Source organism: Labrus mixtus, chromosome 9 (genome assembly GCF_963584025.1).
Source record: "Labrus mixtus chromosome 9, fLabMix1.1, whole genome shotgun sequence".
Taxonomy (NCBI): domain Eukaryota; kingdom Metazoa; phylum Chordata; class Actinopteri; order Labriformes; family Labridae; genus Labrus; species Labrus mixtus.
In genome coordinates, this window is record NC_083620.1 from 15,496,114 (window position 1) to 15,510,634 (window position 14,521).

Genomic DNA, 14,521 nt, shown 5'->3' on the forward strand with positions numbered 1-14,521 from the left:
CATCTGCTGAGAGTTTGTTAGCTCACCAACATCTCAGCAGGCTGTAATCTGTTTTAGCTATGTAGGTGTTGAATCCAGTGAGAGAAGAGACAGAGGGGAAAGAGATTAGCCCTATGCTATCCCACCAACTGTATTGTCACTTCAAACATGAATGATTATGAATTTAATTGGTTATAATATTAAGTTTGGGTTTTTTTATTACCAAAAAAATGGTTGACCTGCAGTGCCATTAAATGCCAGAAGTCAGAGCTTTGCGTGTTTGCTGAAGACTCTCTGACACAGTCTTTCCTCTGAGGATTGGGTTGCCGTTGCCCTTTAGTTCATGTAATACCAGTCCCATCTCTGCACAGCATGTATAGACATCAACCAGTTGACTTTGACCCCTCGCTGATAGTAGATTAACTTCATCTGTTAAAGTTCATCGGGCCCTAACAGAGAAGGTCAAGGCAGCAGTGTTTTTAAGAGATAAATCTCACTCTGCTTTCCATCAGAAGTAGACATTCTCCCTCAGGAGAATCTATTTTCTTATGACTTCTCTGGTGCTTTCAGTGTAATGGCTAATGGAGTGAGAGACGATGTGTCTTTGAATACTTTGAAATAGAAAGTCTGAGACCAAAGCACTAATGGAAAAGACGCACATATCCTAGACTTTTAGATAACTTACCAGGGTTTTTGTGTGCTTTAGTGTGTGAATGGATAAATGAAGAATGAATGCAATAAGCAAAGTGACTTTTTTTTCTTTATTGAGTCTGGTCTAGTGTCTGCTGTCCGGCCCTTGTTCAACTCTTAAGTCAAAGCTCCAAGGCCAAGACTGAAGAGGTTTACAAACCTCCCCTAAATTCTTCTCCGTGGGTAAAATCATGTGAAAGCTGCTTAGGCAGATTATCCCTGCCTCGACGGCAGCTGGCAGCGAGATCCTTGGGACTGCACCTGACTCAATACTGGCGGTGACGCAACCGCAGGCCGTGGCGCGGCGCGCTCCTACAATCCTCTGCGACCTTTAGCCTCGAAGTGAAAAAGTGCATCTTGAGGTTTTAAAGCAAGCAGGAGCTAAATGAGGAGATGAGACAGACACACACTCATCACATTAATGCACTTATCAACATGTATGTTGATAAGTGCATTAGTGCATGTGTATACATGTGATCTGACTGCAAGAAATAAATTAAGCATGATCAATCCATTCATTAGATTGTGAAGGTGTGTCATTTAAGCGTTTTAGATTGTGTAATATTAAACTTAAGGGTTACCAAGTTGGATATTTAGATATTTATGTATTATAAATGACATTTTTCAAATTAATATATTTTATACTTTTCTTCAAACTTTGTGAATATTCTTGCTGTCAAGTACAGGACATTTTTTTCCTTGGCCTACCTTTTCCTGGACAGTATTTCAATCATTTCCCATGGTGTGTATGCAGTCCAAAAACATGTCTGAGACACATTCATTGTCGAACATGAAGATATATTAGATAATAGCTTTAACAAAACAAACAATAACAACAAAACAATGATAGTGGACAACTAATAAAAGCTTCAAGTGCAGTAAAAAGTCAAATTTTGTATTGTCGTTTCTGTTGACATTAACTAATCCTTCAGATTTGCATCGTTGCATTAAGGGTTTGCATATGAATACAAACACAATAAAATCAGTTAGTTCTTTCAGTTAGTTCATATTGGCTTAACTTGTGTTCAAATAAAATCACATGTGAGTGTGTATGAGAGTAATAATAGGCTGTAACAGCAAACACACAGTACCTACAGCTGTCACATTAAAGAGTCACAGGTATGAACACTATAAATACAGTAAGCTAGCTGTACTGTATGTAGTTGCAAATGTAGCCTGGTGTGGTGTATGGAAAGTCTTGTGACAGCTTCTTTATTTTATTTAAAATCCATGTGAGTGTATTCAGCCGACCTGTGCTTAAATCTGTCATGCTTTGACAATTTAGATAGAGAGTGCACTGTCAGTCCATGAAAACACAATGCTCTTATAAAAATGCACGTCCCATCACACTCTGACACTGAGGCAACTCTTACACAGAAAAGCAGGGGAGTCTTTAACACCAGTGGCAGTGCAATAGTATTCTGGAACGAGAAATATATTTTTCAGCTGACACTGAGGTACACTGTGGTAAGTCAAGCTGTTTTTCTGGAGAACTACAATTTCAGAGGCCATTGCACCACCCACAGCACTTATCACAGTGTCTGGACAACAGCTGCAGTCTTTGAAAGTTAAACTACTGATACTCACATAAGTTAAAATGCAAATGCATCATTCCTAGCCTTCCCATAAACCGAAGACATGCAACTAACAGGCTTCGATTCACAGAGCCATGGTTTGTTATGTTAAAACATTTTCCAGACATTCTATAAGTTGTTTATTATCTTTGTTTAGAGCCGTTGATACCTCATCCCAAAAGAATGATTTCCCATTTGCAGACTCATCATTTTAAAAATTTAACAAAGAATAACGCTGCAAGGAATTGACCAATTGTAAGTCATCATGAATCCAAATATGATTTCTGGATGTAAAGGTTTAACACACCGATAATACAACTGAAAATATAACTATAGTACACTGACACAAAAGAAAAGGATTGCTGTGTTAAATCCCCACATCATAGTTCATCTTGAAGTGATATTACCAAAAATGATCGAAATAAACAGAAAGACTCCAAATGGTTTTCTTTGCTATTCTAATAAAATTAATTATAGATGTGTAAGCTGCTGAAATGTGGTGAGTCCTGTTTTTTCTCTTCACTCTAGCTTTTAATGTTGGGGATTTATAACCCCGGTCTTCTGTTTGGTTTCATGCAGATGTTTTATGGGGGGCTACCCAGCTTTGATAAATGAACAGTGAATAAAGCAATTTATTGAAACAGTCAGTAACTGTCTTTAAAGAGTCATAACTCACAGTAATGGACACGACCATAAATCATATAAAGAGCTGAAGTATACAGGAAGGAGCACATTACTGGCAACGGTTGTCTGTATGAGGAACCATGGGGACAATTCCAACAAAAGAAGAGTAAAAAAAAAAGTAATAAGGAAAAGTTTTATAACCCTGATTATGTCAAATATTGCTAAATCAAAGACAAAAATGACCTTAAATGTGTTGCAAAAAGGTTTAAAATCAGCTTGGAAACCAAAGTACAGCCAAGGATTGAAAGCTTACACAAAGTAGCCTACACCCACTTACTACTGTGCTTAAGCCAGAAAGCATCCTGTCTCACAGGGGCCCCTACCCGTGATCTGTTCTGAACATTGCAGCCGATACTTGGCCGGCATCGAGCGCTTAAAATAGACGGGAGATCCAGATAGGTGGGCTGAGAGGCGAAAGAGAGAGAAAGTAAAAAAGTGAGACAGTTAGAGTGGGATGTAGGACAGTATCGACAATCTGCTGCCTGCCCCCCACACTCCTAATTCACTTTGTGTTTGTGTGTGTGTGTGTGTGTGTGTGTGTGTGTGTGTGTGTGTGTGTGTGTGTGTGTGTGTGTGTGTGCGCTCTTCAGAGAAGGCCTTTTACACTATGTAACTGTAAAGTCTGACCAGTAGTGACTAGACAATCTTGTTAAATGCCTCTAACTGGCTGATGCACATACTCACACCCACTTCAAACATAAACATATTTACAGTGAAGCAGGTGGAAATACATGCACAACTACTGATTTGTCCATGTAATGAAGCAGGACACACAGAGGTCCATACATGTCTATGAGCTGGAGTGGGCTGCAGAGAGTGCAGGCTTACCCAACACAGATATAAATAACCGGACGGCCTGCACCTTAAGACGGTTTTGTCTGGATGGAGGGCACTCAGGGTTCAATGTAACCTGACAACTTAATCCCTTGTAAGAGAGAGAGGCAGAGAGAGACTGGTGATCGCAGGGCCGTCTAGCATTTCCAAGCCATCTTTGCTTATTAGACAGGAACAAACATTGGCTCTTTTTTGGAATACAGTTCAGCTTGTAATAGAGACCTGCATACTGTGGTCACATTTACTTATAAACAGACAAACATTGTTTGGCTGTACTTTAACACACTGGCTCATATTTCACTGATAGGTTACTGTAGCTGGAGTATAACTTAAACTCAAGTAGGTGACAAGACATTATAAGATTAGGGAAATAGTTTTGGGACATTTTGGGAAATATATTTGATACCACCACAAGTTAAATGAGAATATTGTTACCACTGCGGAGCATCTGCTGGTTGTCTACCAACCTCATGGTTATGGCTTCAGGAAGTTGCTGCACCAAGCCAAGACATGATCCTGTATATAACCCACTATACACTAACTGTGAACAGATAAGATACATTTATATAATATATTAATACGTTAACTAACAGCAACAATTAAAAAAAAAAAATTTTTCACCCTTGCCAAGCTATAGCTTTCCAGGTTACAAATCTTTATGCTAAGCAAACCAGCTGATAGCTGTAAAAAAAAAAAAAAAAAATGCGGGGAAAATATAAAAAAAACACTACTGACTTTCAATACAAAACAGCAATATAACATATTGTTTTGTGAGTTACAGCGACAACAGTCGTTTTTTCAACCATTCATTGAGCCAGGCTAGCTGTTTCCCCCCCATTTCCTGTCTCTATGCTAAACTAGTTTACTACTGTCCTTCACACAGCATAGAGACTGCATCTACAAGAAAGCCCAACAGCACATGTTTCTCCTAAGGACTCGGAAAAGTTTTAACGTCAGACAGTATGCAGGTCACTCATCCAATCAGTCCTCACATTTAACATTTTTTCCTGGTACAACTTTCTGCAAGTAAAAACTCATTGGAATCATCAAACATTCAGCAAAAATCTCTTATTTTACTCAAGTAAAACCTTAAAGGCCAAATTCATCCTCTGGTTTCATCCTCTGGACGTGCCAATGATCAGAAGCAACTAAGAACAAAGCTTTTATTGGTATTGTAGATAGATAGATAGATAGATAGATAGATAGAGAGAGAGAGAGAGAGAGATAGATAGAGAGAGAGAGAGAGATAGATAGATAGATATTGATGAAGGAGTACGTGTACTGCATGCGTGTCTCTGACAGCATGCTGACCTTTCATTTCAGCTGCCTGCGTCAACCTCTCGATGGAATGGAAAATGTGTGTGTGTGTGTGTGTGTAGAATCAGGGCGTGTTCCCTCTCTGTGTGCATCTCACGCATACTTGAGGAAATTGTCAATAGTTGCTCACGAAGACCAGGACCAGCTCAGCCTCGTCCAGCCCCCAGAGAGCACACGGTCCATATTAAAGCCCTTCAGATGATGCTGTCTCCCACAAGGGCGTGCTCACCGGTAAGGTTTCCTGCCGTCTTCCTATTACAGTGGTTGTCCTTGCTTAGGAGATGACATTGCGTTTGAAATAGTTCTTTTGAGTGGATGATCTCTCCCGGGAGTGGAAGCCGAGGCTTCTGAGTTCACTGGGTTTGTGTTCATTCATGCAGAGAGTAACAGTGGACTGTGATACTGTAAGGCTGGTATCTATGCATTATTCACATAACGTGGTTTAGCTCCAGAACTGCAAAGCAATACAGCCTGTCCTCCTTTTAAGGAAATACAGTGTGTGTCTCAGGGTGATGAGTTTAAACTAAAAGGTGCAGGAGTCAATCAGCAGGTTGCATTCTTTTGAAAAAAAAGACCACCAAATGATTGTGTTTGTCTGAAGTCCACATGCAGTTTCTCTGTACTTAAAGCTCAACCCAACTGACTGCTGTACTGCAGAGGATCTTTTTTTGGTTTAACTGGTATACGAAAATGTTCACGCCATACAGTACCATACAAGAAGGGGTTCTAGTTTCCTGAATATCAGCAAGGCTGTGATTTGGTCTGGACATAAGGCTGAAATTCAGCACAACAGCACAGCCTTGAGTGTGATATTGTCGTTGTAAAGCAGTTCTACAAGCTGCATATATAAGTACACTGAAATAAACAAATTGTTGGGAGCTTTTAGCTAGTTCTGAAACAGAATGAAAAAATAACCTGAGAACCTGAAATACATGAACTGCCAAAGCAAATAAGACCATCATCAACAAAAGAGACTATTTTAGAATTGTTATATTTACTGCCTGTACTGGCTGCCAATTGGTTTTTGTCAGACAAAGCCATATACTGCAGGCTTTCAAAACAGCCTTTCCATTTTCATGGCAAAGATTCACAGTGAGTGGTACGCTATGACTGTTAAGAGACAGTCAGAAAAACTAGGTTACATTGTAACTATGGTTCTCTAAGTGAATAGAATATCTCTACACTAAGCTAGTATACACGAACAGACAATATTCCCACTTGACAGAACTATAGGCCTACATGTAATATGTTGCTTGGTGGAGAGTATGTGTCAATACAAAAGAGAACACCAGGAAAAAAGCTGTACCACTTTTATGATGAGTCTTAGTAGTTAATATAACAAAGACTGAGGTCTATTACCTGCTCTTTTAAAGTAAAGTGTCTTAAAATCACATATGTTGTGAATTGGTGCTATACAGATAAAGATTGATTGATTGATACTGTTGCAAAGCCATTCAAAACATCTCCTTTCCCTCTTTCTACTTTTGGTTTTGTCTACAAGTTACCACAGATGGCCTACTTTGTATAATGTACATTTATTTTTATATTTCCACTAATTATGCAACCACTGTTCTAAGTCAAAACACCATTTGTACTCTATAATCTATAATGAATGTCCTTTAAACAAAAATTGGTCTTAGTCAAAACTATCTGTTGTATACATTGAGGCATTGGTAATTTCATGATTATAAATAGATACAGGTAATTCACAGTAATCCAAATTGACACTGTCTTTGCAGACCTCCTGCATCTTTTTGGACTTTAATCCAATAGCTTTTCAACAGGTAGATGATTCGTCTTAAGGTCTGGCCCAGGTTAAGTGCAACGAGGCCAGACAGGATGGCGGCTGGACAGCACTCGTTTAATCCCTTGACCTGGTCAAACCAACAGATTAGACCAGCTTGTTGGGGGAAATACTCAGGTTGATCCTGTCGCTCTCTGTTGGCTGCACTTCAATCACATTCAATATTTCACTTCCCCTTTCTCCCATCCCCACTGGCCCGGCAGAAAAGGTCAATACAGCACAGTGGCAATGCTTGATCACAGCGCAGGACTACTTGAAACAATGAGTAATGATGGCAGTGGCACAGGCACAGGGATTTTGTAATCGGATGACGTCATGGTATTTAGTACCGAAAAAAATAGAAAGGAAAAGACAATAATATAAGAGAGATTGAAACCGAAAACTGGAGCAGGTCCATAATTTAAATACATTCAAAATAACCAAGCTGCCTGGCAACAGTACTGTACATATGTATATAAAAATATATAATTTACTAAATTCTATTTCTTAATTTCAAATGTGACGTATACCAATGACACATCTGCTATTTGGAAATAATGCATATTAAACTATTACATCAAAGGTAAGATCATATAAGAGATCATGACTCTGTCCCTTGGCTCCTTTCCCACATGTTAATCCCTTCTCTCTCTTCCTGGTTTCCTATGCTATTCACGGTCCTATCTGAGATAAAGGCATAAACGCCAATCTTTAAAAAAAGAAAGAAATGTGATGTCATGCAGTTGGTATATGCATCCAGTGTTGAAAGTGTTTGTTTCTGCAATTAATTGAGTTGCTTGTATTGTTTCTGTCTTTGAATGCTTTATAAAATAACTGTCAAAGGAATCTGTTTTTGTTAACATGCCACTGAAGCAGAAATGCTATTAAATTAACATACATGTATTATACCAAGATTCATTTATCTCAGTAGAGTGAGGGAGTCAACTTTCGCCTTTTTTATTTGATAAAAAACTCCTGTTTAATAATGTTAGTTTTATTATCAGTGTATAGATTTTTTAATGACAGTGAGGGAGGGAGTGAGAGAGATGGACTTCTTATTAGATGTTGAAAGCTAACAGCAGGTTTACATCTGAGTGGTCTATTAGGTCAATCAGCTCTCTTAGATTATAACATTGTCATAGGAGGATTAGCTGATCTTCGTCAGTGTCTCATCAATCCTAGACTGTAGGTTTCCACTTACACAGAGAATGTAACAGCACTGAGATATGTGGGGTTAGATCTTCAGGTATGCATTCTCTCTGCTTTTGAATTAAAGATTTGAAGACTGAGATGTAATGATGTAGATATGATGATTTAGGATGGACTGTTGTTAAGTTTTTCCTTTTTTTGAAGCATCTTTGAAAACGTCTGTTTCGCTGTATTAATCTTGTCTTTTCCTGTGTCCAGATTTTTGTGCAACACTTCAATATTCAAACCTACCACCTCAAAGACCTCATCTCTGCAATACTGCCTCTAACTCTGAAGACTGGAAAAACTGAAAACCCAGACACCAAAACCTTGCACTCACACCTTATATCATGTAACGTTTCGGGGCCTCGCCCTTCGTCAGACATCTGACTTAATTGGAGCAGCTTCTGGTGGGCAGACTCAGTACTTTTTTTTACTCTAACAATTTAACATCATAAAGGCTCCTTTTTTCTGAAGCAGTTGTCTAAGTTTAACCAGTTGACAATATACCTCAGTTTTTGTTTTAACACTGCAATCCCTTCATAGAATTCATAGGTTACATACACTCTGGACATTGAATTGAAACTGTTATTATTGTTGTTTTTTTATTGGGACTTAAACCATCACTGAATACTGAAATCTTAAGAAATAATCAGTTATAATGATGTACATATTTAGATCCCTAGGTATATTTAGCTGGTCCCTGGATGTGGCTGTGTGTCTCACTTCATGTTATTGTTCCTTCACTGTTGCACATAACAGACCTCGATCCAATATTTCCTGTGCCACCTTTACAATTAGTGCTAGCATAAGCTGTGCGTCTATACGTGTGTGCTCTATGTGTGTGTTTAAGTGTCGTGTGCATTTGCCCTTTGTCCCGGCTGCTATGTGTTCTGGTATGTAGCTAAAGGTCGGGGCCAGGCAGAGAGCAAGTCGGCAGGGGCCCGGTCGGGGGGGGGGGAAGAGCCACGCAGCCAAAGGCCAGCAGCTAGGACGGAGCCATGAAAATCAGGACACAACAATGCAGATCCTTGTGCACAGACTAAAAGATTAAAGGCTATAGAATGCAAGAGGAAGTAATAAGTTAGTGTATGTATAATTTCCCTTCACAGAGGCTGCAATAAGCACACAGTGAGGGTAATTTAAGAGCAGCAGCTGATGTGTGCTTAAGCCCACAGCTAATGTGAGCTAATGTGTCATTCCAGAAACTTCTCGCCTGTCCTAATACACTGACTTCATAGCGCTCCAGTGCAGGCTGTTACTGAGGGTTTTGCTTGTCAGGACAGCTACAGCACACACACATATACACAGTTAATGAGTTATCCAGCACTTCTCCTACTGGTCAGAAGAGGTATTGCAGGGTCAAAAGTCCCCTCTTGCAGAGGTTTACAGAGCATAGAGTGTCACCTCTGACCTTTTATTCTTGGGCTTTTCAACATTTATCGCTTTGCATGTCAGAGCTGGGTGTTACTGCATGACTAGACTGAATTTTTACAATAAAAGGAGAGTAAAGGGTATTTCCCTGCATGGCCTCAACCCAGGCTTTTCTGAAGTAGATAGATGCTTAAAAAAATACATACTTGTCATTCTGCTCTGTTTTTGTCTGTCCCTGTGCTAATCCAGCCGTAGAACAACATCGTCATTGTGTTGTTGACTCACAGCAAAACTTTGTAAGACAAAGTTGGGAGACTGCCATTTGTTATACAATCTTTTCAGATCTGTGGCCTGCAGGGAAATTTAAACTCAGGAATATGTGCTAGTGGAACTTTACAAGGGTAGGAAACACAATGAAGAACACCTCTGTGATCCTGTGATGAATACTAAAGGTAAAAAGGTATGAATAAAGACCAGATGAGGCTCATTTAAGCACAACTTTGCATTGTCAGGAGCTTGGGCAAGCGGGTGTTCAAATTCCACATCTGTAATCTATGAATAAAGGTTGTTTGCACAGCTTTCCTCCATTTTGGCCACTTTGATAAATAAGGCATACACACAGTTTGAATAGAAGATCCAGAGATGAAATCCATGGGCCCGGGGATACGACTGGCCTGACTGAACGGCTGCCATCTCGCTTATCCTCTCAAAATCTTTGTAGGAAATATGAAAGATGGTCTGGAAATCATACAAAACTCACTTCCTCATCTGAAGGAGTAGATGAAAAACATGCAGTAACTTTTCTTGTTTAGTTGGTTATAGTTTATACCATGAAATATATAGTTAGGTGACCCTAGAACATTTACTCTGCCAAAGCACTTCATTCATAAGTTAAGTCAGACTCTGATTCACCTAATCTGCAAATATCAAAATGTTTTTGCACACGTACTCACTTGTAAATAAGTGCAAAGACTCATGGTGACTTCACAAACAAGTTTTCATCAAAAAGCTTCAAATTCTTAGTTGAATAAAAATCAAAAATGCACAGTAACTATTGTTGAACTGACTCTGAAAGTGAACGTTTTCCCACTGTATGTTTTGTGCAAAATGTTTTACAACAAACTGAGCTGTCATTGACTTATGACTAATGGCACAATAATGATAGGTATTCAGTATAACAGCGATTACACAAATCATCACCTTAACACCACTGGATTTACAAGCTCTTGTGCATGCACCAACAACGGTTGAGTTGAGGTGAGGACCATATGTTTTTCTGATCAAGCATAAGAGTCGTATAAGGCAGTATCAGTAACTGATCATTTATAATTTCATGAAGACTATAGCAGCTGAAGTCATCACAGTAGCCTATTTATTCCACACTTTATGACCACTATGTAGTCCTTAAAGGGATACTTCACCTGTTGAAAGATGAATCTGTATTGACATTGAGTCATATATGTAGTAGAAATGTGAAATACATTTTGAAGTTGGTGCCTTCTTGACAGAGAAAAGGCAGAAAGTGTCTTTTTGGCTCGTGTGGATGAAAGACACCAAATCCCAGAATGCACAGCACCGCAGGCCACTCCCACTAAGGTCCGAATCAGAATCAGAAATACTCTATTAATCCCAGAGGGAAATTAGATCGTTACAGTTTCTCCAAAATATAAAATATAGCAGTAGAAATATAGTAATCAAAACATTTACAGACATATTTACTTCAACACATGAGGCCATTTCCTCAACTGATTCAGAGATTTCTTCCAGAAGGAATTGGTATCTTGGAAATTCCTGGCAGAAAACAGACTCTATGTCTGTGTCCACAGGCAAACAGTGAGAGCACCGACACTACCAGTCCGCCCCAGCTAGAGCCGCCCCGGGCGGCCAGCAATATAGCCACTAGACGGTTGCTGCTGACAAGCTGGTCTTGTGTCCCGGCAAGCGGCCCCCGGCGGGCGGCCGGCAGCCAAAAGACAAGACCGGCCTGTCTTGCAAAAATCGTCATTTTGCGTCACTGGAAGCTCCCTTTCAGACTCAGAAATACAAAGATTTCCCATCTCAGGGGAAAATGAGGGAGAGATGCACAACCATTCAAAAATACTACCAGGTTTCTAATGATACAAAGCTTAATGCAAATGGGTGAAGTATCCCTTTAAGTGTGACAAGAGCTGTGACATTGTGTACAGGTGTGGGTTGTGGGAGAATCTGAAATTCACAAAGGAAACACAGAGATTATCAGGACTGATCAGTATAATTTATATTTGTTCCATGTTAAGTTGAGAGCAGTTTTTTTGAATTACATCAACTAGCTTAGCATCCTAGCTTGCATTACGTGACCAGCATGCATTGAGTTATTGTTTTCCTGAGCTAAAGGCTGAGATTCCATTAAACCCAGACTCACATAGCAAACAACATCTGGTAAACTTATGTTTGTTGTGAATTTGAGTCTTGAAACGACTACTCGAGAGTTAATTTGTAACTATGTGTTAGAAAGGATTTTTAAAGCATGCTTTAATTGTTCTCAATCATTTGGGAGCAGTTTTTCAGATTGCTTAGTGTTAGTTATACCTTCCCAGTAAGTTTTTCCTGGATTGAATATTTAAGTTGCTAGTACAGTGTATGTGTGCACACAGTAGCGTTTCATAGTGATGTCTAGCTCAAGTAAAAAAACATCCTAGATAACAGAAAACGAAAAGTCATGGCATAATTTAGCCAGGAGATCCTTAACCAGTTAAATGTCTTACTGAAGATGTTTGAAATTCTGTTATCCACATTATATACGTGTGTGTGTGTGTGTGTGTGTGTGTGTGTGTGTGTGTGTGTGTGTGTGTGTGTGTGTGTGTGGTCCATATTTCAAAAAAAATGGGAGGGTGTGCAGAATCTATGCTTTTGTCTTTAGTCCAGAATAAAGATGTAAAGAGGAGGAAGATTAAATGCATCCAGTAGCTGACCTAAGATAGTGGTTATTAAATATTCAAAATGAAATATGGGGCACCGGTTGCCTAGTGGTTGGTGCGCACACCAAGCAGGCGGCCCGGGTTAAAATCCGACCCGTGACTCCTTTCCTGCATGTCATTCCCCTCTCTCTCTGTCCCTGATTTCTGACTCTATCCACTGTCCTGTCTATAAAATAAAGGAACGATAAATCAAAAAATAAACCTTAAAAAAAATGAAATGTGATATAATGAAGCTTCTGTCATTACATCCAATTAGCATTCAATCTAATGAAATATTGACAGATTATAATAGGGTGAATCTAGTTCCCAAAACAAAGCACACATTTTGAAAGTTAAAATCTCTGTCAGGTTGCAAGCAAAGTGTTGCTAATGTTACAGACTGTACGAATACTGTAGGCAAGTCAAAAGTCACTTTTTAAACTAATAATGTTTATCATGCTCATTTTCATTTTAAATCTTCAGTCTGCTAAATACTAAGAAGCTACAATGCCAAATAAATGTGGTGACATCATACTCCCATCCTTACACAGTGACCCCCACACTGTTCTTACTGCATGAGCCTCTTCCTTTTAGATCTGCAAGGTCAGCTCTGCATGTCAGTCTGACTGAGAGAGATGAATATCTGCTCACTCACTCCTGTGCTGTGCCCCGATTCCACAGCGGAGGAGCAAAAGGTTTACACGTTCATAAACATTATGCTATGTGCGTGCATGTCGTGCGTCATGGAAGGAGCCCTCCCCCGTGCTTTATGTATATGAATGAATGGCTTCACACAGGGAGCAGCTCCTCCCCAGGAAATCCATGACTGTACTTTCCAGAAATAGAGTATGACTTGCTTAAAGTGGAACTAATGCATCAGCAGCGGGTTTCCAGCAGGGCTAAATGGGATGGAGGCCGGGGTGTACCTTCTTGCTTATAGCTGAACCTGTTGTAAAAGTGCGTGTTTTGCATGCAGTTCAGCAAACAGGCGCATTGGATTTCCCACGCTAGGCTGTACATGAAGCAAATTCTTATATGCATGCACCTCTGCACACACACAAATGCACCCAGACACGCATAGAGGGAGGTGTAGGCGGTGTGACGCAGGCATAATGAGTCACTCTGAGACAAAGAATGAGTTCCAACACACACCGCTGACTATCATGTCTCCGACAAGTTAGCAGGACAGGAGAAATGATCAGAGGTGAGAACACTTACACATCTTCAAATGACCCCAAATAATATTTTGACACAAACTTCTTTAAATGACCAAAAAAAGGTCAGACATTTTTTATTTTACATTTGGTTTTGTCTTCAACGCACAAATATGATAATGATGTGTAAGGCTGTAACTAGCAGCACAACCCTGTCATCAAAGATAAGCGTGCCGCCATAATGCCAGGTGTTTCCACAGAGAAGGGTGAAAGAGGAAGAAACAGCCGAAAAACAGTTAACCTTTTTTAATGTTCTAAGTATATTTGAAGTAAATTATGCATAAACCGCCACCTTAGCATGCTAATAACTTTGCAACCTAACATTTTCTATTTTATTTTCTACACTTTTAAGATAAAATGTGTGTTTAAAGGCCAGTTAACTGAAGTTTTTATGTCACAAAATATCACATGTAGTTAAAAAAAAAAAGTCTAGAATGAATTTACAGATCGATGTTAACAACACTTATTAACCAGGCCCTATATGATAAAGAGGAGACTAACTCCTGATGTAATACAATCCTTGTCCACAAGGGGGCATACAATCTGTCCCATACCTGTGCTTTGGCAGCTGCCATTTACTTTCCAAACTGTTGCCCAATCCTGTTTGACCCTTCAGTGGATACAAAGGCAAACTTGATAGTATGTTGCAGCACTTCCCAAGGATAAAGAGGCCTTATTCAAATAGAGATAAGGCAGCAGCCTTGCCTGATAAATCCATGGTGAAATACGCATTTCTCCCTCCACATTCACAGACCAAACACAAAGCTGTAAAGTTACACAATTGTGAGCGTTGCCAAGGCTCAGTTATAGGGCTTTCTATTTGTGCAATTAGTCCAGAATAAGGCATTAACACTGGGTGATGTTGGACAATAATTGCCTCTCAAACTGCTTGCAGACTTTGTTAGCAAAACTCCACAGGAGATTTGGATTGCTCACTCCCTCTGTCAA